We start from the raw sequence: 25203 nt of genomic DNA on the forward strand, positions 1-25203 counted from the left end.
CCCCGTCCCGCCCGCCGCCGCAGATCCGCCGAGCCCCGCCCTCGGCGCGGCTCCGCCTCCCGGGAGCGCGCGCACGCTCCGGCCGAGCGGCTCCCACCGCCCCCGCTGGCCGTGGGCGCTTCCCGGTGGAGCGGCCGCGCCGCCCCCGTCCCCCGCTCCCGCGGGCGGCGCAGGCTGGGCTCAGCAGATCCGCAACCCCCCCGTGTCATTTCTCACCGCCCAGCGCCGAGCAGGCTGTTGCTGTAAAGTTGGAGGCGTCTCCTTAACAATCCAGGTAAAAGATGCTGAGGAGCAGGATTAACAAATGCAGAGGAGCTCCAAGCCTCCTGCCAGGCAGGAACGTAAATACGGTATGCGCTTAGTGGTACTGCAGTCCTGGTGTACGTAAAGGGAAAATTAATATATTTCTAAGCGTCGCTTTACTATACAGAGTCGTTCCAGCTGATTTTTAAGGACCAAGACAAACTGTTATGTCTCCTCATTGTCCACACGGCTAGCTTGGTAAGGACGATCTTCCAAATAGGATGTAGTTGCAATGCTAGGGTTGCATAGTATGTGGCATTGGCAGCCATATCACTTCCAAACTGGGATAGGGTGACTCCTGATTCTGAGAAGGGCAAGGCCATAGATGATAATTTCAGGCCAAAGTCTACATGGTTCAGGGTAGCTAATGTAGTTTTAAGTAATTGTTTTAATATATTAGTATATTTAATGCCAAGACTCACTATATCATATTAAATGGCTATTAGAGGATGCAAATTGATACAAAAGCTATATTTTCTTACAAAGCTTGGAGTCTGAAGGAAGAGTCTTTCACGATCCCTATTCCTATTCAAAGTGCATTTACCTGATTGCCAGCAAACACGTCTCTCTCTCATCAGATCACAACTGCATAAAGTGGACTCAGACCATTAAAGAAGAGAATAAGAAAGCTTCTCGCTCTCCCAAATGGATCTCCTAAGCTCACAGCTGATGGGATATCAGCAGAATGCTAGCAGCTACATCTAATCAAAGCAGTGATATTGCTTTGATTTTTGAGGAGTTCAACTCTTGATTGAGTTCAGCAGCCTTGCACCCACAAGGCTATGGCTGGGAACTGCAAGGCAGAGAAAAAGCAATTCTTTCTGTCTTCTTTACAAAATTCTTGACTGAGAATTATTTCTTTATTCTTAAAATTATTTCTTTTTTCTTAAATTTTCTTTTACAAGTGGGTGTGAGAATATTTTTCAGTTGCAGTTTCCCATCAGAGTTAAGTTCAGTTCTCATCACTGTTAAGTTTTGCTGCTCATTTTGAATGCAAAAGAAAAGACCTAAAAGAACCTGTGGGCTTTGTTTTTTGGGATGCACTCTGAACTCCTGTAATCTGAAATAGCCACAACCAACCTGCCCCAGAGAGGCTTCTGATTTGTCTTGCTGTGGTTGGATAAAGTTTTTAAAGGATTTTTCTAGCGTAGGGGAGACATGATATATTGAATCAATTTGAAAATCCTCAGATATTATCACTGCACTCCATCTTGTGGAAGAGACAACAACATGTTTTTAAATTATTCTGTAGTGGTTTGAGTAATTAAACCTAACAATGTTTGGTTTGTACTGCCAAAGCAAAGAACTACATATAGCAATGGAATCAAGAATTTGCTTAAGTCTTAATTTGCCTAATTGTACCCAGTGGATTTTTGTAAATGTCCCTTGGTTTTAGATATGAGCTTCACATATTCTTTGGAATATGTGAAAGGAGCTTTAGGGGAAAGCATTCGAAGAGCCTGATTTGAAAAGCGAAACTACAGAAGAAAAGAATCTGCTTTCTAGGTGAGGTTGCCAAGGAGCACTCCAGATTTGGGAGTTTTGGGGATGGTGATCCATTGGGAATATGTGGCTGGGGTAAAGACTCTGCTAAGCAAGATTGCTCTGTAGGGAACTTGCTTGGTTTGGGGTTTGGTCTGTGTGGTTTTAGTGTTTTTTTGTTACGCTTGTATTAAGTACAATAATCCAGTTGTATGTGGAGAGTGTTTTAAGGATCACTCTCTTAAAAAATAAAAAAAAAAAAGAAAAGAAGTGATGAGATTCACTCATGTATTTCTGAAACTGCCTTTCATGGCTTGTGAACTTTTTCCCCTTAATGTCTAGTGCTGCTTTGGGAAATCAAAATAGGTATTGAGGCAACAACTGTGAACCATAGCAGGGGCATAGTCATACATACCTGTGTCTGACCAGATTCAGAGAAAATTGAGAAACTTATCTGAATTCACTGCTATAAAAAGGTTAACCTTATAATAGTTGCCCTAGGACAAGCTTGAAGATAAACCCATTTAACTTTAATGAATAACTTAAAATACAAAGGGCTGGTTATTCTAACTGTTCCTGGGGCAGAGCAGAAAGGTTTTATTGAAGAAAAGACTGTAGAAAAGCTTAGTCATTCCGACCCAAAGAAGCAGGAACAGGTCTTGCATGGGAAGGAGTTAGGAGAAAATTCTGTTGTACAAATGAGGATCCTCTGAATTACCTCACCCCAGAAGTAGATTCCACAAGGAGACTGAACTTAATTCTGAACTTAATTAGCAGTCATGCTTTTCTTTTTCTTTCTTTTTTTTTTTTTTTTTTTTTTTTTGGTTTTTTCCCCATAACTCTCCTATCTCTTGTAGTAGCAGTAATGTCTGTGCCTCTCCCTGTGATGTGGCGTGGAACAGCAGTGCTGAATGAAGCACTGGCCTTTTCTGTATCATTTACCAACGAGGGGGTTGGACAACAACTTGCTGAAGGCTGGTGTGCTTTACTGCTCCAGACCGAGCTGTCTAATAAGGTTGAATTGATCTAACAAATGCCTCAGTGCAAACAAGGCCTTGAAGGTGGAGTGTCTCTGTCTACTATTCTAGTAGTGGAGACAGGTCTCATTAATTCCTGATGTATACTAAAGGCAGGCAATCTTCATTGACTACAGTGTTTGTTAGCCTTTTCCAGACTCCTTGGTCATTTTCCTGAAGCAATGACTCACTACTCCATCACTGCACTGATTACATTAAATTGTTACTATTATTACAATGAAAGTAACATAATGTTTATGTTAATTCACTTTGTGCGCAACTGCCAGAATTCTTGAAACAGTCCTCAATTGAAAGAAACCTACATGAGCATTTTGGCATTATTTAGACTCTTTCTGATTATGCTTTTTGATATTGTAGGAAAAACTTGGAGCAAATTACCAGACCTTTTTGTAAAACCATTAGTATAGTGTGAGGGAAAATCAGGACATTGCTGCTTTTAAATATCTACTCCAGTTCAGCCTCACAGATTTTTTTTTTCCTTACAGAACAGGCCAATAGTAATCTTGGGGCAGGGGAAAGAGGGAAGATTCCCTAAAATGAAGTCTACTTTTTCAAAGCATTCAACATGGATAATAAAACAATGCAGTTAGATTTGGGGGTTTTTCCAACAGTAGCAAGATAACATGCAGATGAAGAGAACAAAAGTCAGATGTTAAGAGAATTTATATTTGCATTTATTTTATTGAGCAGAGTGTTGTACACAATCCCAAGAGTCTTGAGTTTCAAAACTGCCTCTGAACTCTGTGCCCAGGAGAGATTTCAAAATGTAGTTTCTGCTATATGCAACATAAGAAAAACCTTTATCATCCTTTTTGCCTGCTTTTTTCTTTGTAATAGAATGAATTTGAAGACATGAAAAAAACACAGTATAGTGTAACAAGGAAAAGACAGTACTGAGGTCTGACCTTGGTGGATTATTCATATGCTTGAAGTTACACAGGTATTTTCTTCAGCTTACCACAGTAACTGGAGCAAGGGAAGAAAGACTGGGTGAGTAAGGATTATAGTGGAAAAACAGGTGCTGTTTTGAAATGGAAATTTATGACATTGACCTGAGCATGGGTGCAGAAGGCTGGTGAATTGGAGCTGAGTTTGAAATGTAGCATGAAAATGCTTTCACACCTTTTCTCTAGAAAAATTAAATCCTCTAGAGCTGTGTTTGCAATGGAGCACATATAACTAATCATTTCCTCACAGCTTCATTACTTTGTTTTCTATCCTGTTTTCCCTCTGAGAGAAAGAAAGAAAGAGAAAGCATGTGAATAATTTTTTTTCTCATTGCCAAGCAAATATGAGATCGTTTAGTATACAATTTCAGGTATTGCCACACATTCAGTGTCTCTTGTCCTCCTTTGGCTATCTGACTGCTGTTGAATTCCTCTTTTATTTCTTATAACAAAGATGAAAAGATGGTCAACAAACCTCATGAATTCACCTGCCTCCCAAAGGCCATTTGCGGCTTCAGTTGCTACTGTTTGCCTTTGAAGCAAGATAAACCAAAGCTCTACTGCATCTGTGCACCATCCACATCAGCACGAAAAGAATGTTTTGAGAAAATTCAGCTTTCAGTTTCCAATCCACAAGACCCTGTAATGTCTGGGCTATAACTTAAGTAACTTAAATCCTTCGGTAATTATAATAATTTAAGGAGCTTGGGGAAGTGGAGGACAAAGCAGAGAATAGTCTCCAATTTTGCTCTTAATTTTTTTGCTCAATTCTGAGAACCATGTATATTCATCCCATATACTAGTTTTAAGAAAGGAATGAGACTCACAACATTTCTCTTCATTTGAACTCTCCCATCCATAATAGAACCAGCAAACTTCTTGCAGTTAATATGCTGGACAGGGAGGCTATGTCCAGTATTACTGAAACTGATAAACTCTTTTTAATTTGTTTCCCTTTGTTCTGTCATCCAGGAACCAAGGGCAAACAATATTTCCTGGATTTCCTAGAGAGAAACTATAAATTTCTTTCCCCCTCTCTGCCCGCCCCTACTCCCAGTTCAGTGTTTCCCATGCTTCCATGATTAGGGTGTAATAAAAGAAGTGTAGTCCTTCCCCCATTCCAATCCCATCTGTGCCTGGCTTTGGAAATTTGCTATTGTATCACTTTCAGCCTAGATTTTATTTGGAAATTTTTTGGAAATTTGCTATTGTATCACTTTTCAGCCTTCAGTTACTTGATATAATTTTCAGTAGGATCTCTATGATACATATTGGTATATCTGTTTCAAAACAGTTTTTTTTTTTTTTTTTTTTTTTTACTGATAACATAGGAATTAAAATTAACAATGTTAGTTTTCAGCAAATCCTTTAGGATCCTTACATTACAGTCTAGTGAAACTGGCTGGAATGATTTTTCCATTGTCTTTGTGAAGGAAACTACAGTGAAGGAGTCTACAGTGTAGTGTCTGAGCATGTCCAGTTTTTTGGTCAACTACACTCTAAGAGAAGAAAAACAAAATAGGACTTCTGCCACAAGCACCTTTCTTTTGTGATGGCACAAATTTGGTAATCTGATTCTGTGCATCATGTTAGAATTGTTGCCATCCATTCATCAGCAAATTTGACTTTTAGAAGATGCTAGAAGTGAAGATGGACAACCTAGATGCTATTTATTAGAAACATTTTAGTTTCTTTTTATTCAGAACCAAAATCAGTGCCCCATGAACTTAATCTTATGAAGTTATCTTTATAATAAAAGAGGTTTCTGAACTGAAAACCAATAATGAATGCTTCACAGATCATCCAGTTAAATAAAAATATTGGTGAAAAACTCATTTATCATTGAAAGAAAGCATTACATTAATTAAGATATTATTCCCGCTTACCACTGGAAAATACCTGTGTTGGAATCCTCTTCTCTGAACTGGTAAGTAACGTCAGCAAAGAATGAACATGAAATAGTACTTTAAAACAAAATTTTCTGTTCAGTCATTTTAATGAAAATATAAGAATTTTACTGAGATGTTGCACATAATTTTTAGTTCTCTCTTTAAAATAGTTGCTACACTATTTTAATTGCACCTGGGATTATCAAAGTTTTCAAATTCTCTGTAAGTTCCCTTTGTCCTAAATATGCTATACCATTTCTTGAACAGCATTAGTAACTCAAGAGTGACTTTCACCTGTGGAGGCCTTTACAATTGACACCCCTCAGAGAGAAAAAAAATGTTCTAAGAACGTCCCTGAATGGGGAAAATGCTCTACTGAGTTGGACTGTGGATCTTTTTTTCTCAGAGGGTGGCAAGAGACCCTCTCGCCAAAAAACATCAGGTATTTCTAGTGTACATCAAATGCCATCTCTCCTTCAGATATGCTCATTGAAGTTCCTGCTGTGCTTTTCCCTCTGCACTTTTTATTTATACATTCCCTAACCAAGACCCTTTCAAGCTGCAGAATCTCCTCATCAACAGCTTCCAGGTCCTGTTGGTTGTTCATGTCACCAGAAGAAGGAAGCTGGATGGAGGGATCCTGGTGACACATCTCCAGGCAGAGCATCACTGGGCAGCATCCACCTGCTCCTTGGTTAACCTTCAAGAAGTGATGAGTGATATCAGGGTTTCTCTGCTTTACGCCCTTCTCCAGTTCCCTAGCTCTGAATTTTCAGAGCTGTAATGCTTCCCTTTCTATCATTTGTTGTTTGTTGTTGTCTATTTTTTGTTTTTGTTTTCATTTCTTATAGCCCTCTCCCTCCCTTGGGGGTCTTCAAGGTTTTGTTTATGCAAAATTCTGTTTTTCTAAACAGAAAAGCAAATAGAAACAGCAACAGTAGGAGAAACTATTTACAGAGTGTACACAAGCTTGGGCACCATCTTCAAACTATTCTTTGTACTCCCCTAGCTTCTGTGGCTCTTACAAAGGTATGTCCTTGCCTAGTCCTTTCATTGTCCTTTTTTTGGACTTGTTGTACATGAACTTATCCAATTCCTGTCTGAACTTATTGCTGGGATCTGCTTCCACAACATCTTTTGGCAGCAAGTCCAGAAATACACTAGCCACTGGAAAGTAACATGTTCTTTTTATCTGTTTTAATTTAATTCCACTGAATGAGCCAAAATCTGAAATTTGATGAAAAATATTCATCCTTATAGCCACCTTCATGATTTTATAAAGCTTGAAGAAGTTTCACCACTGCCTTTTCCCAGTTGAAAATTTTTGAGTCTGATCTACTAAGACAGCCTCTCCCTTTAATAATTTCAGTTGTCTTCTGTGTATCTTCCCTACCTTTTTCATGCCCTATTCCAGATATTAAGACCAATTTCTTTTTAGGTCCCATGAACTCTTACCATCTTTTGTATAATGCTGAACATGTCTATTGATCCCAGTGCTATAAGTCTTCCAAAGGAAAAGTTCTACCTGGAGTGAAGTGGAATTCTTATTTAAATAAGCTCAAACATATCTTTGTTATAAGGTAGATGAGGTGAAAAATCAGTAGATCCTAGCTAGGAAGACAGTAGAGGGAGCAAATTAGAGTTGTCTTTGGATCAGTACCTGAGACCTAAGATTGAAAAGCCAGCTGCTTATTTTGGGGCTGGTGATCTCCATGCTGAGGATGGAAAGAGGAGAGGAAGGGGTGTTCCTTAAACATCATTGAAGTCTTCATAGATTCTGGGTGTTTTTCTTAATTTCATTTCCAATTTTCAGATGCAGAAGTGCCAAAAGTGAACAACTAGGAGAGGTTTTTGTGACAGCAGCACTCTGGCCACAGAGAGTAATGCACAACTTTCCCAGGCATTGTCCTGGGGAAGGCTGTGAGAAGATCAGAGAAAAGAATAATAAACAATTCTTACCTTCACTTGCTGCACCTGTTGTGGAATGTGTTATGGAGATTTGTTTACCAAAGGGTGGTTTCTTAATTGGCCAATGGTGATGGTGTTTAGATTGAAGAACCAATTGGGTCCATCTGTATCATGACTCTCTGTAAGGGTGATGAGTTTCTTAGTAAGGATGGTATAATAAAGTGATTGATCAGCCGTCTGAGAATCATGGAGTCAATGCTAATTATTACCCAGCTGGGGGCCTGTGGCAAAAGGTTTTTTTGGAGACTTTATGACGTTGAGCTGTTTGTGTGTGTATGTGTGGAGATATCCCTCATGTGATGCACTCTTTGGCTTGAAGGCCTTGCAGTAAAATTCAAACACAGAGAGAGAGGTTGAGGAAAGAATTTTTTTTAAATCTATTTTCCTTAAAGAAGTCATTGCTTTCTAGAAATGAGAGGTTTTGCATATTATATTTTTTTTGGCATATTAGCTCTTGTCAATTCACTATTCATATAAAATAACAATGTAGGACACCTGTAAAGGCATTTGCACAGACACCAGACTATTCTCTTATAAGGTTCTTTGCTGGTTTAGTTTTGTATCTTAAAAATCCAGACATTTTAAATCCCATTTTATAACAAATAAAAGAAGGTGCTATCTTTTGGGAGTTTTTAGGGCATGTTGTAAAATATCCAAAGAATACAAAAATACCTATTTAAAAATTAATATTTTCACACTGTTCTATTCTTATGCATGCTCATTACTGGAGAGGAAAGGACTGGTAATACAAAAGCCCTATATCCTTTTAAAGCAACTCTGTATTACTAAAAGTAAACAAATTTGAAGAATGAATCTTTACTAATGATCAGCATACCCTCTCCATTTTTGTCTTCATATAGACCAGCTGACACCAGATCTTAATTTTTTTTTAATGCAGGGAGGAGATGATTACAGCAAAGTTGTGTTTTAACTAGAAAACTTGATAAAACCATCCTTTTTTCAATTTCACATCATGTCTACTGAAGCATATTTCTCTGGATTGCTCTTCATAAAGTCCTTTATAGTATTATGATCAATGCCTGTAGGTACACAGACAGTGAGATGGCAATCACCAGAGAGGGAGAAGAGCTGTGAATAAATTTAAGGTTGAACTTTTGAACATTTCTAATAATCAGACAAATCAGGTTCTGGAATAGTTTTTCAGCAGAAGTCTTGGTAAGATGATCTTTCAGTAGAGAGATGACATATGTGATTTCTAGCTCTGCCAATTTAATCACAAGACTGTAACACAGCCTGGAGTCTTTATTTCTTGTGCAGAACCAAAAAATAAAACCCCCAATCCTGAATTCCATAGTCTAAGCATTCTACTGTCTGTGTGGGACATAGCTGCATTTCTAATTTAGCGAATGAAAGGAAAAGAATGCACATTTTTTTCTCCGCTACACCTTGCCTGTGAGCTCTTACTGAGCTGTGGATTATTTAACATAACTTTCGTGAAAGCATCGGTGGAAGTTTTAGACATGATTGTTTTTCTGCTGGAGGGCACTGCCATCAGAGTAGAGCTGGCGGAAAGGCCAGAAACAAGAGTTTCTTATTTTCTTCAGCAAAAGGTCAGCCAAGATTAGCTCAAAATACATTAATCAGTAGGTTAAACTATGCCAGCTGACTTTGTGCAGAAGTAGATTAGGAGTGCCCACAAAGGCCATTCCACAACTGAGCTCCAGAGGCAAGTGAACTCAGAAAGAAAGGACAGCTTCTGCCATTTCTGTGGTGACTGACACAGCTCAGTAGCTGTATCCATGCAACCAGTTATTTCTGCTTTCATCTAAATTACAGTCTCCTTGCAGAGAGGACTGTTGAAATATTAGGCTTGTAATATTTCTGGTCAGGTTGAAAATGCTGTGCTTCCAGATATATGCATTCTCAGATGCTTTCCTGTGGTGCACTGAGAAATGCCTGATAGATGGAAGGAAAAATCAATGGGCAATACAGACTTGTGCTTGCTTCCATGCTGCCCTGTTGCCCATTTCTTCTTGGCCTGTTTGCAAGGTTCTGTACCACACTGCTGGTCCTTGTAAGTGCTGAAACGCTGCTGAATGGGTGTTTGACACCTTGACCAATGAATGTCAGTAGATCTTCAGAGGAGCAAGAAGTAATAAACATGTACCAAATGATAACATCTGCTTTCCAGCAGTGAGTGACTTACGAACTTCCTAAACCACTTGTTCTTCCTAGGACTTACATCCCAACTGCTGTGTTTATTAACTACACATGAACTTTTACTTCAGTGTTGACTTTTTGAGATTATTTTCTACTTTGTTTGAAATCTGCTTATGCTTTTATCTCATGGCAATTAGTTCCACAATTTAATTATACATTAAGAGGACTGGTTTGCAGGACTTGCAATGCACTGTAGCTACACATTCCTTAAAGCTTGTTTGCCATTTTAGTGCCCTCGTTGCAAAGTTCCAGCCTACAGGGACACACAGAGAAACTAGAAATGGAAAAGATCTATTGTATCACAGGGTTAGCTCCAGCTTTAATAGAAAATGTTTCAGTCACAGCTTGACATGATAACATCAATGTACTTAAAAGATACAGCAGGTCTCAGAACAGTCTGCAGGGTGTGAAAACAAAGACTTCTACAGCCCCCGGGGTGTTTTTCCTCAACAGAATGAACAGGGCAGGATTCATGCTAGAGCTGCTGTGAACATCTCTATTGGAATAATTGATATTTTGAGTAGGCTTGTCATTTTCCTGACCACTGTAGCTCTAAAGATATTTCCTGTCCTTTTTCAACAGTTGCTAGACTAATACTGTGTGCATTTCCTTGTATCGGTATTACAGAGATTTCATTGTTGTATTAATGAGCCACAGATTATAAGTATCTTCATGGGGAATACAGTTGGTTTTCCATACCATAAACATTGGTTAAAGAAGAGGCAACAAATTGGTGACAGTTTACCACAGTCAGTCTAGAAGTAGAGCTCAGTCTTGAAACAATGGAGGTAGTAACTCACTGTGGCAGTTTTCTAAGGATTAAGCAGGATTGTTTCTCACTGGAAATTACTTGATCAATAGTGGGTTTCTTATTTTTCCCCTAAGCTTCTTCTGTATTTCAAAAGAAATGGGAAATTTAGGAAGCATTACATCACTTTATTTTAGATCAAATTAGAGTATCACAGTGGTCATTTCTAAGATTATATAAATTATGAAATAAAAGAATAACTCAGAATAACCATGAATGATTGAAAACCACAATTTCCTCTGGAATAATTCAGAATAAATAGAGATCAGCTAGTTTAAACAAAAACTCCTTCAGAAACCTGCTGAGGACTTTTCCTAACAAACAGCAACATCCAGACTGCAGATTTATATAATACATTAATTTAGTGCCTGTCCAAAGTGGTATAAAGATGATTTATAGGAATATTTCATACACTTCTAAAAAACAATCTCTTCTTGAATAGAAAAATTGTAATTATCAACAATAATACACTGTATTCTGGACCAGTGGTGTGATTTCTGGGTATCTGAATAATTCCATCTGTAGGCAAAATATATGAGCTGCTGTCCATTGTCTTCTTCTCAGAAAATAACAGGAAACAAATGTTGAAGAAAATGCATATTTGCTAAAAACATTCCTCCAAATCAATCCTCAATATCTGATTAAAATATCATAGATTATGTATTAACACAGATATTTTTTTCTCAAAGAGGAAAACTATATTATGGGTTTTTTTTTACTCAGGAAGTTTTAAATCATTCAGTCCTGTTATTGGATGAAAAGTTTTATTTTCATCCTTTTTTAAATGGAAGTTTCTAAGCCTTATTGTAGAGAAAATATTATAAACCTGCAGCAAAGGTTCAGTAATTGTAAACCAAATCAACCCTAGGATCCCCATACTTCTTTTAAAATTCTATGATGCTTGAGGGCATTAATACAATTCTTGACAACTGGGACAAAAGACTTTACCATGCTTGGAACTGAATGGTATTGTAATTCCTACCTCTTTGCAGCCATTTTTTGTAATGAAAAATGACTTAGATGGTTTTATAGCCTCACTTTGCATTCCAACAAACTCATACAGATTAAGTGACTCCAAAGTGAAGATATTACTTATTTGTAAATGTATATCCTTTGTTCCAAAGTGTTCTCAATTAATGGGAACAGATAAAATTTTGAAAAACTCAGTAATTCATCACATCACCTGCCTGAGTTTATTTTACCTAGATAGAAATGCCATACACATTTTAATTAGCACACTATATACTATTGCTAGGTTTTAAACCAGGTTCAGGTTTTTAATATCTGATAATATTTGTAGCAAGAAGAGTAAATTGCCAGTTATAGTTAGCTGAACACAAAATTGGCAAAATTTAGTATAGGGCATTACTTAAAAGAACTCAATTCTGTCAGCCCAGATCTCAAAGCTCATCATAGGCTTTTTATATACTTTCAACCATTATAAATGTCTCTGATTTATATACATTTCTAACTGAAGCAAGCCTTCCAGACTGCACATGCATGAAATCCACCTACTAGGCATATGGGGACTGTAGAGCAAATAAGATACAAGCAGCTCCACAACTGTGCATTGACTTTGAGGAAAAAATGAATGCCTAGTGAACCATTAGCATCACCACAAGTCTTGGAAGTCTGGTCAAAGCTGCCCTTCTCCACTCCCACTGAGAATTCGCATAGTTAAAAATAGTAGTTTTATCCAATATTCCTATTCAATTTTTATTTTTTTTTTGCTACTCAACATTAATTTTTAGTGTAATTCTCTTCCAGGTGTTTGTGTTCTACAAAAGGTTTTTGTTTCTAAGTACATGTTCTGCTCTGGTAATTATCCCTCCTGCACTGTAATTCAAGCCTGAAAGTTGATTTATTCTCCATGTGTTCTTGTTACAATTAAATGTGTCGCCTTTATAACTGACTTACATCTGACAAAGCTGATCTAAACAGTTGCAGAAATGTCTCATTGCCTTCGCAGTTATGAGCCCAATTAACTTGTCAGCATTTTCCAATGGTTATTTACTATAGATTTACCACAGCTCTAATCAGCTACAGAGGCAGGAGAAGGACAATTGGTGTAGGGAGTGTCTTTCCTTGCACTTTTCTAGTAACAAGTGGATCCTTATGGCACAAGTATTTTTGGATCTGTAGGAGTCAAATTGGTGGTGGATCAGAAAATCATAAAGAAGCTTGTTCAGTGATTGTGATCTGACTCTGAAGCCTACTGAAATTAGTTTTTGTATGAATAATTATTTCATTCTTGGTTATTTCTACAGCCACCTTTAAAAATTAGATTATCCCATCTGTCTTAGCATATTTCAGATGTCATTGGCATGCAATTTGCTACTTAAAGACCAGCTTCTGCTAGCTTTGTTCATCCTATCTCAAAATACCACAGCTGCATGGAAAAGGTGAAAACAGAACAAAATGACAACATAAGCTATTGTTCTGATAGCATTAATCCCTTTAATAATTTGCTTTTTGCATATATGCTGTATCACCCCAACTAAATTACTGTAGATCCTCCTAGGGAAGTATCACAATTAAAGTTGTGTGATTTAAATACAGCTAGAGACAGCAAGGTGCCTTGCTAGAGAGCAGGTCAGTGCACATTTGTTGTAGATGTTTACAACACGCATTGTATTTTCTGGAGCTGTTGAGAAGTGCAAATATCAGAAGCTGTTGATCTAGCCTGACACATTTACAATAAATACTTTGTTCAAAACACCTTCATTCTTTTATGAGACAACAAGCAACTACTCCCTTTGAGAGGGCTCTGCTCTCCCACTGCATTTCTCTTTTTTCATTGCAACCATCAGAGCAGCAGAGCACTCCCTCCTCACAGAGGGGCAAGAGCAACAGCAGCACTGGTGCTGCCAGAGGTTCCCAGCAGCCTCCTCCAGCTCTTAGGTCCATCACTGCCCACTAGTGACATGATGCTACCATGGTGTTGGTGGTGCCAGATGGATTGGGAAACACATTCGCTGTCAGGGTTCATCAAAACCTGTGACATCCAGAAGGTTTGGCACTCTTTGTAAAAAGGCATCTCTGTGAGTCTGGTTATTTTCAAACCTTGCTGTAGTGAGGGGAGATGGTTTGGGTCTGGGAAAGTGTGTATTGTGTTCAAACACAAAATCATGTTGATCTGTCCATAGATAGGTCAAGTTGTAATCCTGGTTTTAAGATAATTTGAGTTGTAATTTTGGTTTTAAAATACCTAGGAGTTACATGTCATGAATATAAAACAACAGTTGTTTCTTTTCAAAGAGGGCGCTGTGGCTGAATGGAAACCGTGTTAACTAGGGTGGCATAATGCTGCTACCTTGCTCCTGAGTGATAAAAATGCACATAGAGTAGGTTTTGTGCTTAGCAACAGAAAGGTTGGGTTTTCAAATAGCTCCCTCTAGCCCCCCATTACAGCTGCCACCCTTGTCCTATGCAGTATGTATCCCAAGCTTCATACTTTCATGTTCATTAATCCTTTAGGCATTCAATAAGCAGACAAAAATACATTTCACACAAAATAAAGTAATTTAATTTTTTTGACTATTGCTTTAGAAGAATACAAAACTCAGATCTCTTCCCTGTAGAGCTGTTGTGAAGTATGACTCATCCTTGCCCAACATGTTGGATGTTCACTTTAATTAGATATGTGCATCTAAAGATTGTTGTAAACACTTGCTGTTAATAACATATTACTCCCTGTTTTACAGTGGGAAGCATAAGCAATCCTAATACATTTAATACATTAAGCTGTACATTTTAAGTCATGTTAGGGCAGCACACTGACAGAAATTAATTAGGGAAATTCTCTAATTAACATATGTTGACTGCCTTACAAATCATGTTGGCATGAAAAATTGGAATAATGCAAATTTTACTCTACAATGATCCTTAAATATTTTCTAAACACTAAATATTGTTACACAGATCTTTGATATCTGCCTATGTAATAAATCTGGATGGAGCTCCAGTTTATTTATAATAATGAGTGAAAAGAGATAAAGTATTGTTACTTTCTTGTTGGTACATGTGAAGTACAAATGGTACAAAATAGTTTGGTTTGGAAGGGACCTTTAAAGGTCATTTAGTCCAACCCCTCCACAATGAGCAGGGACATCTTCAACTAGATCCAGTTGCTCAGAGCCCCATCCAACCCGACCTTCAGTGTTTCCAGGGATGTGGCAGCCTCCACCTCTCTGAGCAACTAGTTCCAGGGTTTCACAACCCATGTCATAAAAAGAAAATATTCCTTATATCTAGTCTTCATCGACCCTATTTTTATTTAAAGCCATTCCCTCTGGTTTTATCACTGTCTGCCTGTGTAAAAAATCTCTCCTTTTCTTTCTTATAGGCCCTCCTTAAGTACCAAAAGGCACCTATAAGGTTTGCCCAGAGCCCTCTCCAGGCCTCTCCAACCCTAACTCTCTCAGCACTTACTCATTAGAAGAGGAGCTCCAGCCCTCTGATTATCTTCGTGGTCCTTCTCGGGACCCGTTCTAACAGGTCCCTGTCCTTCCTCTGCTGAGAACCCCAGGCGGGATGCAGTACTCCATGTGGGGTCTCACTAGATTAGAGTAGAGGAGTCCTCCCTTGACTTGCTGGCCACACTTCTTTTTCATTGTACATATACATATTTTCCTCAGTACAGGCAGGTGAAATGTCTTTATGCTTAGCTGGGATCTAACCAACCCACACACCAGTGCCAGCATATGACACAGCACAAATTGATGATCCAGAGATTTTACAATCTCTCTCTTGGGAGACTGTAAAAAAGAACAGGAATATTATGTCTTTCCAAATGTGGCTTAGCATGCATGAGTAAGCTTGACTGCTCTTAAAATCTAATATGAGAATGATAATATCATGTGGTATTTTTTGTGTATATGTCTTTCTCTGCTGTGCAGAAATGAATCATATTTGTCTGTAAGCAACATATCTTTTTTTCTATTTTCAAAGTTCACTGACATTTACTGACTCAGGATGTACAGTATTTCATAATCATAATGCTGTATCACCATGAGTTAAAAGGAAGGCTCTAGGGTGTTAGACTGACTTTATTAACATCATCTATACTTTAAGAGTGTTTTCACATGGTCAAATCAATAGCACATGATTTAAACATTATCATGCCTTTCACTGCTCAGAAATCTTCACAGGGCACCATGACACACTTTCACAGAAGAGTATATTTCAATGTTTTTATCTGTCAGCCAGAAAAATATCTGAACAACAAAGTCTGAACTAGTCTTATCTCTGAGAAATTTATAGACACCTTAATCTGAAGACCTAATTGTACATACTTTTGATCACATGCGTGATTTTTTTGGTGGAAACCTGACCATTTATGTAAATAAAGACTTATATCTAAGCTGCATGATCAGGACTTGAGAGTCTAGGTAATTCCATTCACTTAATGAGGATAATGGTGCACCCCTGCACTGGTACAGGCTGGACTTCACCTTTTCTCCCACAGTCCTTTTGTGGCAGGTCAGAATTTTTTTGCTTTCTTTTACCTTTAATTTGCACTTAAACACCTGCCAGAAAGACAAATATTTATGTCACAGGACTATCAGAGAGTCTTCCTGGAGTGATTTAAGTAACATGACAACAACTTGGTGTATGCTCCTGAGGCAATGATCAAAAAAATAGCAACTACATTTTTTCATGTGTCTGATGTAGACCTGAGGCATAAAGAAATTGTGGGATTTTTTTGTGTTGTGTCATTAAGAAAATGTGGAAGAACTTAAAAGTAAAATGTCATCTCACTTATGCCTTTCGATACCATTAAAACATAGAATCAAGGCATCTTAACAGTCTGTAACAGATCTGTTTACAAATATTTCATTAAGTTTGATGCCTTAGAAAATGAATAACAACTATGGATCTTTTAAGCATGTAATAAATGGAAACAATTTTCAGAAAGTGTTCAGACTGTAATGTAGATCCTGTAACCTTATTACCAGAAAATGTTACTACAGAGGAGTTATTAAGAGAAGAGGAGCAGTTGTGAGCTTATGTATAATTTTTCTACATTACTGTTCATTAAATAAAATAAGGCAGTATTATTTCCATTGGTAAACCACAATAAAAAACAGGGATAAGTTTTGCCTGGATTTTTGCTCATTTCCTTGTTCACCCACCCACAGCCCTGGCTGCTGCTTTCCAGAGACAAATGCATTGCCTGGTACTAAGTATATGTAGAGAAAACATGCAAGCTGACAGGAAGAGTGATGGTGTTACTATTGCAGGACTATTCCTTAAATTGTATGTTTATATTCTGTTGAGTGATTTCTTTGCCTTTTAAGCTATATTATACTGCCTTTTCCATCTATTCATGTTTTATAGATGAGGTGGTAGAGTTAGCTCCAAGTAGAAACAGGAACTGGGGGGATGATATTGCCAGCAAAGGAGTAAAGCACAGATGGATGGAACAAGGTTTCTTTCCAATAATTTTTAATATTCTGGTGATGCTGAAAGATATTTGGCCAGGCATAAGCAATATGGAGAAACTCTTCGATCTCCCAGTCTTCTAGCAGAACAACAATGGGCAACAGTCAAAAGTTGCAACAGGAAATTTCACCCAGCTGTTAAGAAATTACTTTTCTCACAAAGACAGTTAAGCACTGTTAAGCATGGGTTGCCCATGTTGTAGAATGTACAGGTTTGGAACTATTCAAAGCTTGACTGCACAAGATAAATTATTCCCTTACAATCTAAATTACTCTGTGATTCTATGAATTCAAAAATGTTTACAACAAAGTGCCCAGTGTTTTGAAGTAGCAAGTGGTCTGCCTCATTCCCAAATGAAATGCTCAGTTCTTCTTCCAAAATCATTCCTCCTGCCATTAGATCCCAAGTCTCTAGATGGCTTCCTGCAGTTGACTTGGAAGCTGCCCAGCTATGGTTAAAACTGTCATCTAGTCCTGCAGGTCAGTAAGACCCCAGTGCCCCTTATTCCTTATTGCCTTTGTATAACCTTGATGGAACAAGGACAAGCTTTGAAAGTATTACAGACCTTATAGATGCTGCTAATCATCTGCAACTTTATGAGCAAAATTAAAAAGTGAAGTAGAAATATTTTGGTAGCAGGGCAAGAGATGCATATGTAAAAAAATTGTGCTTAGGAAAAGTCTATATTGATTTCTCATACCTATAATTTTTTATTCCTACTCTGCTGCTAGCAGACCTCAAAAAAAAAAAAAAAAAAAAAAAAAAAAAAGAGAATATTATTCCTAATAGCAAAATAGAGAAAAAACATAGCAGTAAATCAAGTAATGTTTTGTATAATGACTTATCCAAGAGCTATGGAGTGAAGTGTCCTTGCAGAACACAGAGAAAACAAATATTATTCTTGTTATCATAGTTTACATTTACATTTAGCTGATCCTGGTGAGTCACTTTCCCAAATGATGCAAACAGGTCCCTTGAGATGTCCCTGCATAAATTTAAGGTTCTTATAAAAATCTCTGGCCATCTGCAGCATATATAGATTTGCCAGGGCTTTGGGGGAAAGTTTGATTTACAGAGAGGGGTTATTTGCAAGGATTCAGCAACAAAACCATCTGCCTGCATCTCCTCCACAGCCTGAAACTCTATTTTTGTCTAGTGTATCTAGTGAAGGGATACAACAGATAAGCTGTTTTCTCATCTTTAAGCCACATTTTTTCAGCTGCATCTTTAGATAACTACTCTGCAACTCCAGAGACAGTTTGACCAATTGGAATGAACATTGGATTTTTATCTCTTAAGTAACCATTTTTTCTTATCATGAAAATACCTTGAAAACCAAAAGAATGTGAAGTTAGTTTAGATTCAAGTTGTCTTCCATTTGAAACAAACCTTTGATGAAGACTGGAAAAATGCAGAGTATCCAAGTCTAGCGCCAGGTGTAGAAAGGATGAAAATCCTTCATGACATATTCTTCAACCTGACATTTGAATATTTATTTACCATTTTCCTCTCTCATTCAGGAAGCCAAGATAATCTGTGCAGGGGAAGGCAAAGGAGATGCTATCATTTCACCAAAGACAAAGGATGATTTTAGAAAAGGCATTTCATGTTGTTAAAAACTAAAAACAAGGGAAACTATCACAGAACCTGTGTTAAATTCAAGACAGAAAGAAGTAGTAGCACGTCAAGAGCCCTATATAATTTATATCAATATGTCCTGCATTTTGACTTGACTTCTACATTTAGGTTTTCATCTTTCATTTTGAGAAGTATTGAGCAGCTAAGACAGAAGAAGCAGTTAATTTTTCACAGTGTCTTTTAAGTTGCAGCAAACTCGAGAGGATTTGAGTAAGCATGGCTTACACTTAGTTCAGCTTTTGTTCTTGATTGAGAACTAATTACACTTTTTTGGCAACATTAAACATGTTTTGCTATAGTGCAATGTTGTAGCAAGGGCTGAATTCTGTAACAAGCTCCAACGCAGCAGAATGACAGCACAAATTTTTAAGCCTAGAAGTCTAACAAGGGTTTCTCATACTGCTCTGTCAGTAAAACTATGTATTTCCTTAGCGTATCTCCAAAACATTGCAGTTTCACTGATTTCTGAGGGCTAGAGAATTATATATGTATGTATAGGGTCATGCATCACAAGCAGGTATTTATGCTATCTATTGAAATAACAGACTTGCTTTTAGTAGCATCTTCCCTGCTTTTAGTCATAGCTATGTGTCCATGGTAAAATTCAAATAATTTTATTCAAAATGTACTCAGCAGTACATTTATTTCAAAAGGGTTAAGAAGCCATGATTAAATGTCAACCTATTAAGAGAGTCACAAGAAAAATGGCTCAATTTCTCAAATTGCCACATTAATGAAAACTTTGCAATATAAAAAGGGTTTAATATTGAAGAATTGCGTGTGCTGAAGTGAGCTGATAGAATTTATCTTTGTTAAGTGATGACAGCTGTGAATTTCTTCCCACAAAGGAAATCTTTAACTGGTGACAGGTAATTGAGAAAGGCAGAACACAGTAGGAAATCTATTTCCACTTTCTTCCTCTGCAGTGAAGCAAAGGAAGAGTCTGGTATTTTTTCTTCCTTAAGACATCTTCAGCAGCCTGTTTTATACTGATTCATTGCTATTCAATGCACTTGCTTTCTATTTATTCCAGTTTCACTATAGCTTTAGGTAGACAGTAAATCAGCCTCACTCAATGTACACAATTAATTGCCTATCTATGAAACAGGACTAGAAACCTTACAGATGATGCTTGTCAGCAAAGTGGTGGGTATGAGGAGGACTGGATTTAGGTAAGGATAGGAGTGGCAGTAACTAGAATGTGACAAACTTTGTTTAACACAAGTCTTAGCATTTATTTTGGAGATTGCCAAAGTAAAAAAAGAGCCTCTGAACAAAATATTTTGTATTTCTTAGAAATAAATGTCATCTTATACCATCACACTTAAATATGCTTTTAAAATTTAAAAAGAAAAAAAGATTTTAACAGTATGCTTTTCAAATAAATAACCTAGGGATGATGCATTTCAAAACAGTGAAATTTTGCAGCAGCAGTTTGGTATATCTGCATGTTCCGCTTTTTGCCCTGAAATTTTGTGCAAGAAGAACATACCCAATTGCAATAACTTGTATCTTCCTGTAGATGTCCAGTAAGCTGAATATATGGTGGCTCCAGCCAAAGGACAGCTTCTGATGCTGAGAATGATAAAGACTTTCTTCTTTTCAGTTATAAAAATATCTCTTTTGCTTTGTTTTCTGCCATGTTAGTGAATTAAAGTGGTTCATCAAGTGGTCTGACAATTGCCTGAGCTAGCAAAAAGAGAGGAGGTAGGCTGTAGTGGGCTGTAGCACTGGGAAAGGGGTGGGGTGGTAAGGTACAAAGAAGTCTTCGCTCCCTGAGCAGCAGTGAGCCCCTTCCCCTGCCCGCCATGCTGTAGCCCCTACCATGTCCCCACCTGAGCCCCACCAAGAGGGACTTGAGCCCTGCTATGCTTGGTTGTCATGAAGAAAATTCATGGTGTGGAGGAATTATGCAACTGAGATACATAGGTTCCAGCTTTTAGGGGGCACGGAAACTGCTAAGATAGGCTCTACCTAACATTCAGTTTCTGCTTGACCTTAAGCGGGATGCAAATCCACAAGCCCACTTTACAAGGGGACACCTAATCATCAAGCCTGTGGCATCCTTTAGGCCACAGTGTTGTGCTGTGAGCCCCAGAGATTGGGACAGAGGGCAGTAAAGGGTGACATGCAATGCACAACTCCTGTACATATGGCAGCTGAATGAGGATCTGACCATCCAGGCTTACTGTGCTCTGCCCCTACTTCATTGCTCTGCTTCTACTTCACACTCCACACGTTGCTGACCAGTCACAAACTGTGTTGATTTTTTTGGAACAGCAGCCTGTGTAATTAACAAAAGGGCATACTTCAGGTCAGAGAAAATGTCTCGAAGACTCCACTTTCATCTCTTTTCACTCTCTCAACACAGGCAATTATAACCAGCTCTGCACTACCAGTGCACCTAGGTTACTAGTGCTGTCTGTTGTCCTTTCTCCAGACCCCAAGCTCTGTGTAAGTAGAGCTTCCAGCTGAGACTTTACACTCAGGCTTCCAGTTCCAGCAGCCCTGGCAGGACTGACTCTAGCTTTCACCAGCACCACATGCAGCTCATCCCACTCAGCAGTGTGATTCCTCAGTCCCTGTGTGATCCCAGCTTCCAGGTGTGGGTGCCACTGAATGACTTTTGAAAAAGTAGAGATTCATGCAAACACACCATCATTTCCCTCAGCTTACTAAAAACAGTGGCCTCATGCCACTCCTGCATTTTCTATTCCCATGTGAGAAATCCTTATAGGAAATAACTGTGGGGTCTGTCTGGCTCCAGTTGTTTCCCTCCACGGCAATGCAGCACTACTCCTCTCAGGAGGCCAAAACATCTCACCTAAAAACAGCTTCTGAAGTTGCAATAACCTACACTGAAAGGAGATTTTGCACAACAGTCACAAAAGAACCACCTTGGCAGACTTATTTTTTAAAATTCTTTTCCTGGTGGCAGACACATCAAATCCCCTTCTACCCTGCAGAGGCACAAGAGCACCTGAGTGCTCTCTCTTCAGCATGATACAGGAGATGTGCTGCTGTTACTTACCACTGCTGCTTTGTATATCAGTCTCTGTTTCAGACCAAGAAAACTAATGTTAAGTTTCTAAGAGAATTTAATCCATGGGATTTGTGGCTTTTTTCAGGGGAAAATATTTAGCTCTGGTAACAACACAGCAGTACCTAAATTGTGAAAGGTTAACAGATTTCATGAGACTTGTAGATTGCTAGAAACAGATTTAATAACAGACACCAACAGGATGTTTTGATTGCAAATAGCACATCAGTTGGTGTACAACTTGCTACAGTCTCAAGTACCAAAATCTGTTTGTGTTGTTTTGTTTTTTTTTTAAGTTGTAAAGTTCTTTTAAAAGTTTTCTATACTTTCTGATGTTTACATATTTTTACTGGAGTTTCTCATGCACAGTTCATGTAAATAATGATTGTTTTATATTTTTCTTTTTGGGAGGAGAGAATTGATAGACTGTTAGTTTAACTAGTATGGTTGGAGAGGTGACAATTTCATCCTCCAATCCACTGTCACTTTTAGAATTCTATATATTGTAAAGTTAGAAATAAAATTAACTTTTTTTATTCTTTTACATTTTAGAGTCAGTGCGTGGATTATTTTGTGTCATAGTGCGACATCTTTGCACTGAAGCTCCCCTGCTCTGGTCATGCCTGCCCTGTCAGTTCAACAGTGGCACCGTCTGATTAAGAGCCAGGAAACTCCTGTATAAAGGGGCTTCAGAAAGAGCTGTGAAATGTGAAGCTTCATGAAATCTTAAACATGCAAGCACGATGCTCACATGTAACAAAGTGAGACAGCCACCTATTTTAACTTCTGCATTTTGATCCTGTTGTATGACTACTTGAGCTTTGATTTTTCAATACAGAAACAAGACATTCCATTTTTTAGGTTTAATATACACCTCACACATATACTTTTCTTTTCTCCTTGAGCAAAAAAATGCAGCTTAAAAGACAAGTTCCCTATACTGGGAGGCTACAGAAAACTCACATTTTGTACTGAAGGTGCCTCTGACTAAACTGTATGGGGAGCAGAGTTAAAACTCACTCCTGCCTCACAGCTCCAATCTTGCTATCTTGCCATCAGTCTGCAGGAACCAAGCTACAATTAATACACATGTGGTGAGACAGATTACTTGGGTTCACATATCCCTAGAGAGTAGCTTTTGAAGATGTCAAAGCTAAATTCTTTTTGAAAACCTGTCCTATTCATAAGTTCTGCAGCGCAAAATGTGTTCAGTCTTCTCATCTTTACCTTAGCAGATGTGCCACTCTTAGAAGGCAAGAGAGCTCTGCAAAAATAAAATAGTTGTTACTGAAAGGGCAGAATACAACCAACATTTGCATGTGATCTAGAGCAGAGAAAGAATGCAACTGCATTAAGTTTTCATAGCAGCAAAGACTGGCTGCAGAAGACTGGGAATAGACTTAATGATAGAACAAGACTAGAGAAAGAGGACTATATCAAAGAAAACCTGAGTAAGTTAGCTACTTGACTCCCCTTAAAGAAATTTTCTTTAAAAAATTTCAAGCCAGAAATTCCAGCATACCTGCTGGAACTCCCCTGAAGAAATTAAATTTTATGACTCACCAGGAATGTAACCCTTGTTATCAAATAAGGCTCAGCCTGCTCACAGTATTCACTCTGTATCAGTGCTCAAAGTGGCCTGGGGTTTATTCAGTGATGTTTGAAGGACTGGTATAATAATGTCACATATAAGAAGTTTGTCAGCTGTGTGCCACACTAGAAATGAAACAAATCCCTTGAAGGCTCACAAAGTACTTGCAACACATTGTACATTAATTCCATAATAACACAGCAGTCTGAGTGAGACAGGTTCCCTACCAAATGTAATGTTTCTACATGGTGGCCAAAACCACCTGAGCTAAATTTGTTACACCATATGCATGGCAATGAGACATGAAAAATTCTTCACACAGAAATACCTGAAAACTGAACTGCAGGTTCCCACAAATTCCCCATAATTACCTCTTCAAAACAGTTGCTTGAAGAATACCTCTTTCTTAAGATGACAGCCAAACAGGAAAGGAATATAGACACAAAGGGACACAGACAAAACCATGTTTCAAGTGTAAAGAAAATACCATTATTCTTCCAATTAGAAACTAGTAACCAGGCAAGATAACTGATGAGTAAAATGTCCCCTGAAACTGGAAGAAATTATATAAGTAATTCTAGAAAAGATGCAACAGTGAGAATAGTCTTGTTCCATACATCAACCCGAAAGACAGCATTACCTTCAAACACATACTGGAACACCTTAGGCACACACACATGCTGTCATCAGTATCCTACACAAGACAGGATAGTAGTGTTGGAGAGCTTGATCAAGGATAGGCTTTCTCACGAGAGTAAAGAACCATGCTCCTGGCTCTTGTGAGCTTTGGGGAACTAAGATGCTCCACGTCGGAAGAGACAGTGAAAACTAAACATTCAGACCTCAGATGATTTGGATAGATAATGGTACAAATTTTTACGTGATCCTGTACCATTGGCAATACCTTTGTGATACTGGTTTGATGCTGCCCAGCAGATGGGTCAGGTGGTCAGCAGAAGAATCTGTGCTGACAAATTGCATTGCATCAAATTTTCCTGGGGTGAACACACTTTGCCAGAGAACTGCCCTGCTCCAGAGAAGCCTTCTGGGCCACAAGTTCACCTGCTTGCAGGGAGATGAATCCCTACACCAACTCTTATGTGGGACATCTGCTTTCCCACTGTGCATAATATATTCTAAGGAAGAGATCCTGGCTCCACAGAAACAGGGAACAGCTTTGCAATCATCACATCTGTGGACAGGATTTTATCCTGAAGGTATGGCTGGGGAACTGAATGTGATGACACCAAACATCCCAAAGTACATGCCTGTTCCTGCAGGGTGTAAGCAACACAGTAGTACCATGAAGTGAAACAGAGCACTGTCATGGTGCAGCCACATCACAAGACTTTTCATGAAGGCAGACAAAAGCTGCCAAATGCATACCAAGGTGGTCAAAGGGCATGGTTAAACTGTTGTCTGGTGCTGATTGTACTGTGTTTTTAATCAAAGTCATAATAAAATTCATTTTACAGGAAATTGCATCATCTTCAAAATCAACAGTACCGGTACTAAATGCATTCCACAGCTATTTTCTGAATGTTACCTTAAATATTACATTAGGATGAACAGTACTCAAACAATTAAGTATTTATGTTATAACATTTTATAAAACAGTATTTTGTGCAAAGCAATCTTAATGTGGTACTCATTAATGTGTATTAATGGTAATCATTAATGTGGTACTCAGGTGCATTAGTTTTAGAGTGCAGCTCTGTACCCCGTTGTATTAGAGGACAAATGACAAGCCACACATCCAAAGACTAATAATTTTGAATTTTTATACAATGCACATAGTGTCATCTTCCACTATTCTACAGCGTTATGTACTTCAGAAATTAATCAAACATAACATTCAAATACACTGTGGCAAAC

The 25203-nt window shown here is 38.2% G+C and overlaps 2 long non-coding RNA genes across 6 annotated transcripts; both read left to right on the plus strand.

Annotated features, from left to right (window-relative positions):
• The first annotated feature begins 87 nt into the window (after window positions 1-87).
• On the plus strand, window positions 88-7436 carry LOC137470582 (uncharacterized). Of its 5 annotated transcripts, none has more exons than XR_010997143.1 (5): window positions 88-274; window positions 3660-3812; window positions 5473-5696; window positions 6573-6687; window positions 7097-7436. It is a non-coding gene; the product is annotated as an uncharacterized lncRNA (long non-coding RNA). The 5 variants fall into 5 exon arrangements; XR_010997141.1 differs by lacking the exon at window positions 5473-5696 and adding an exon at window positions 1810-1881 and having other exon boundaries at window positions 133-274; XR_010997140.1 differs by lacking the exon at window positions 5473-5696 and having other exon boundaries at window positions 136-274.
• A 13931-nt stretch (window positions 7437-21367) lies between these two features.
• Window positions 21368-24807, plus strand: LOC137470581 (uncharacterized). Its single transcript, XR_010997139.1, has 2 exons — window positions 21368-22019; window positions 22341-24807. It is a non-coding gene; the product is annotated as an uncharacterized lncRNA (long non-coding RNA).
• Window positions 24808-25203: the final 396 nt, after the last annotated feature.

This window comes from Anomalospiza imberbis, chromosome 3, assembly GCF_031753505.1.
Source record: "Anomalospiza imberbis isolate Cuckoo-Finch-1a 21T00152 chromosome 3, ASM3175350v1, whole genome shotgun sequence".
Lineage (NCBI taxonomy): Eukaryota > Metazoa > Chordata > Aves > Passeriformes > Viduidae > Anomalospiza > Anomalospiza imberbis.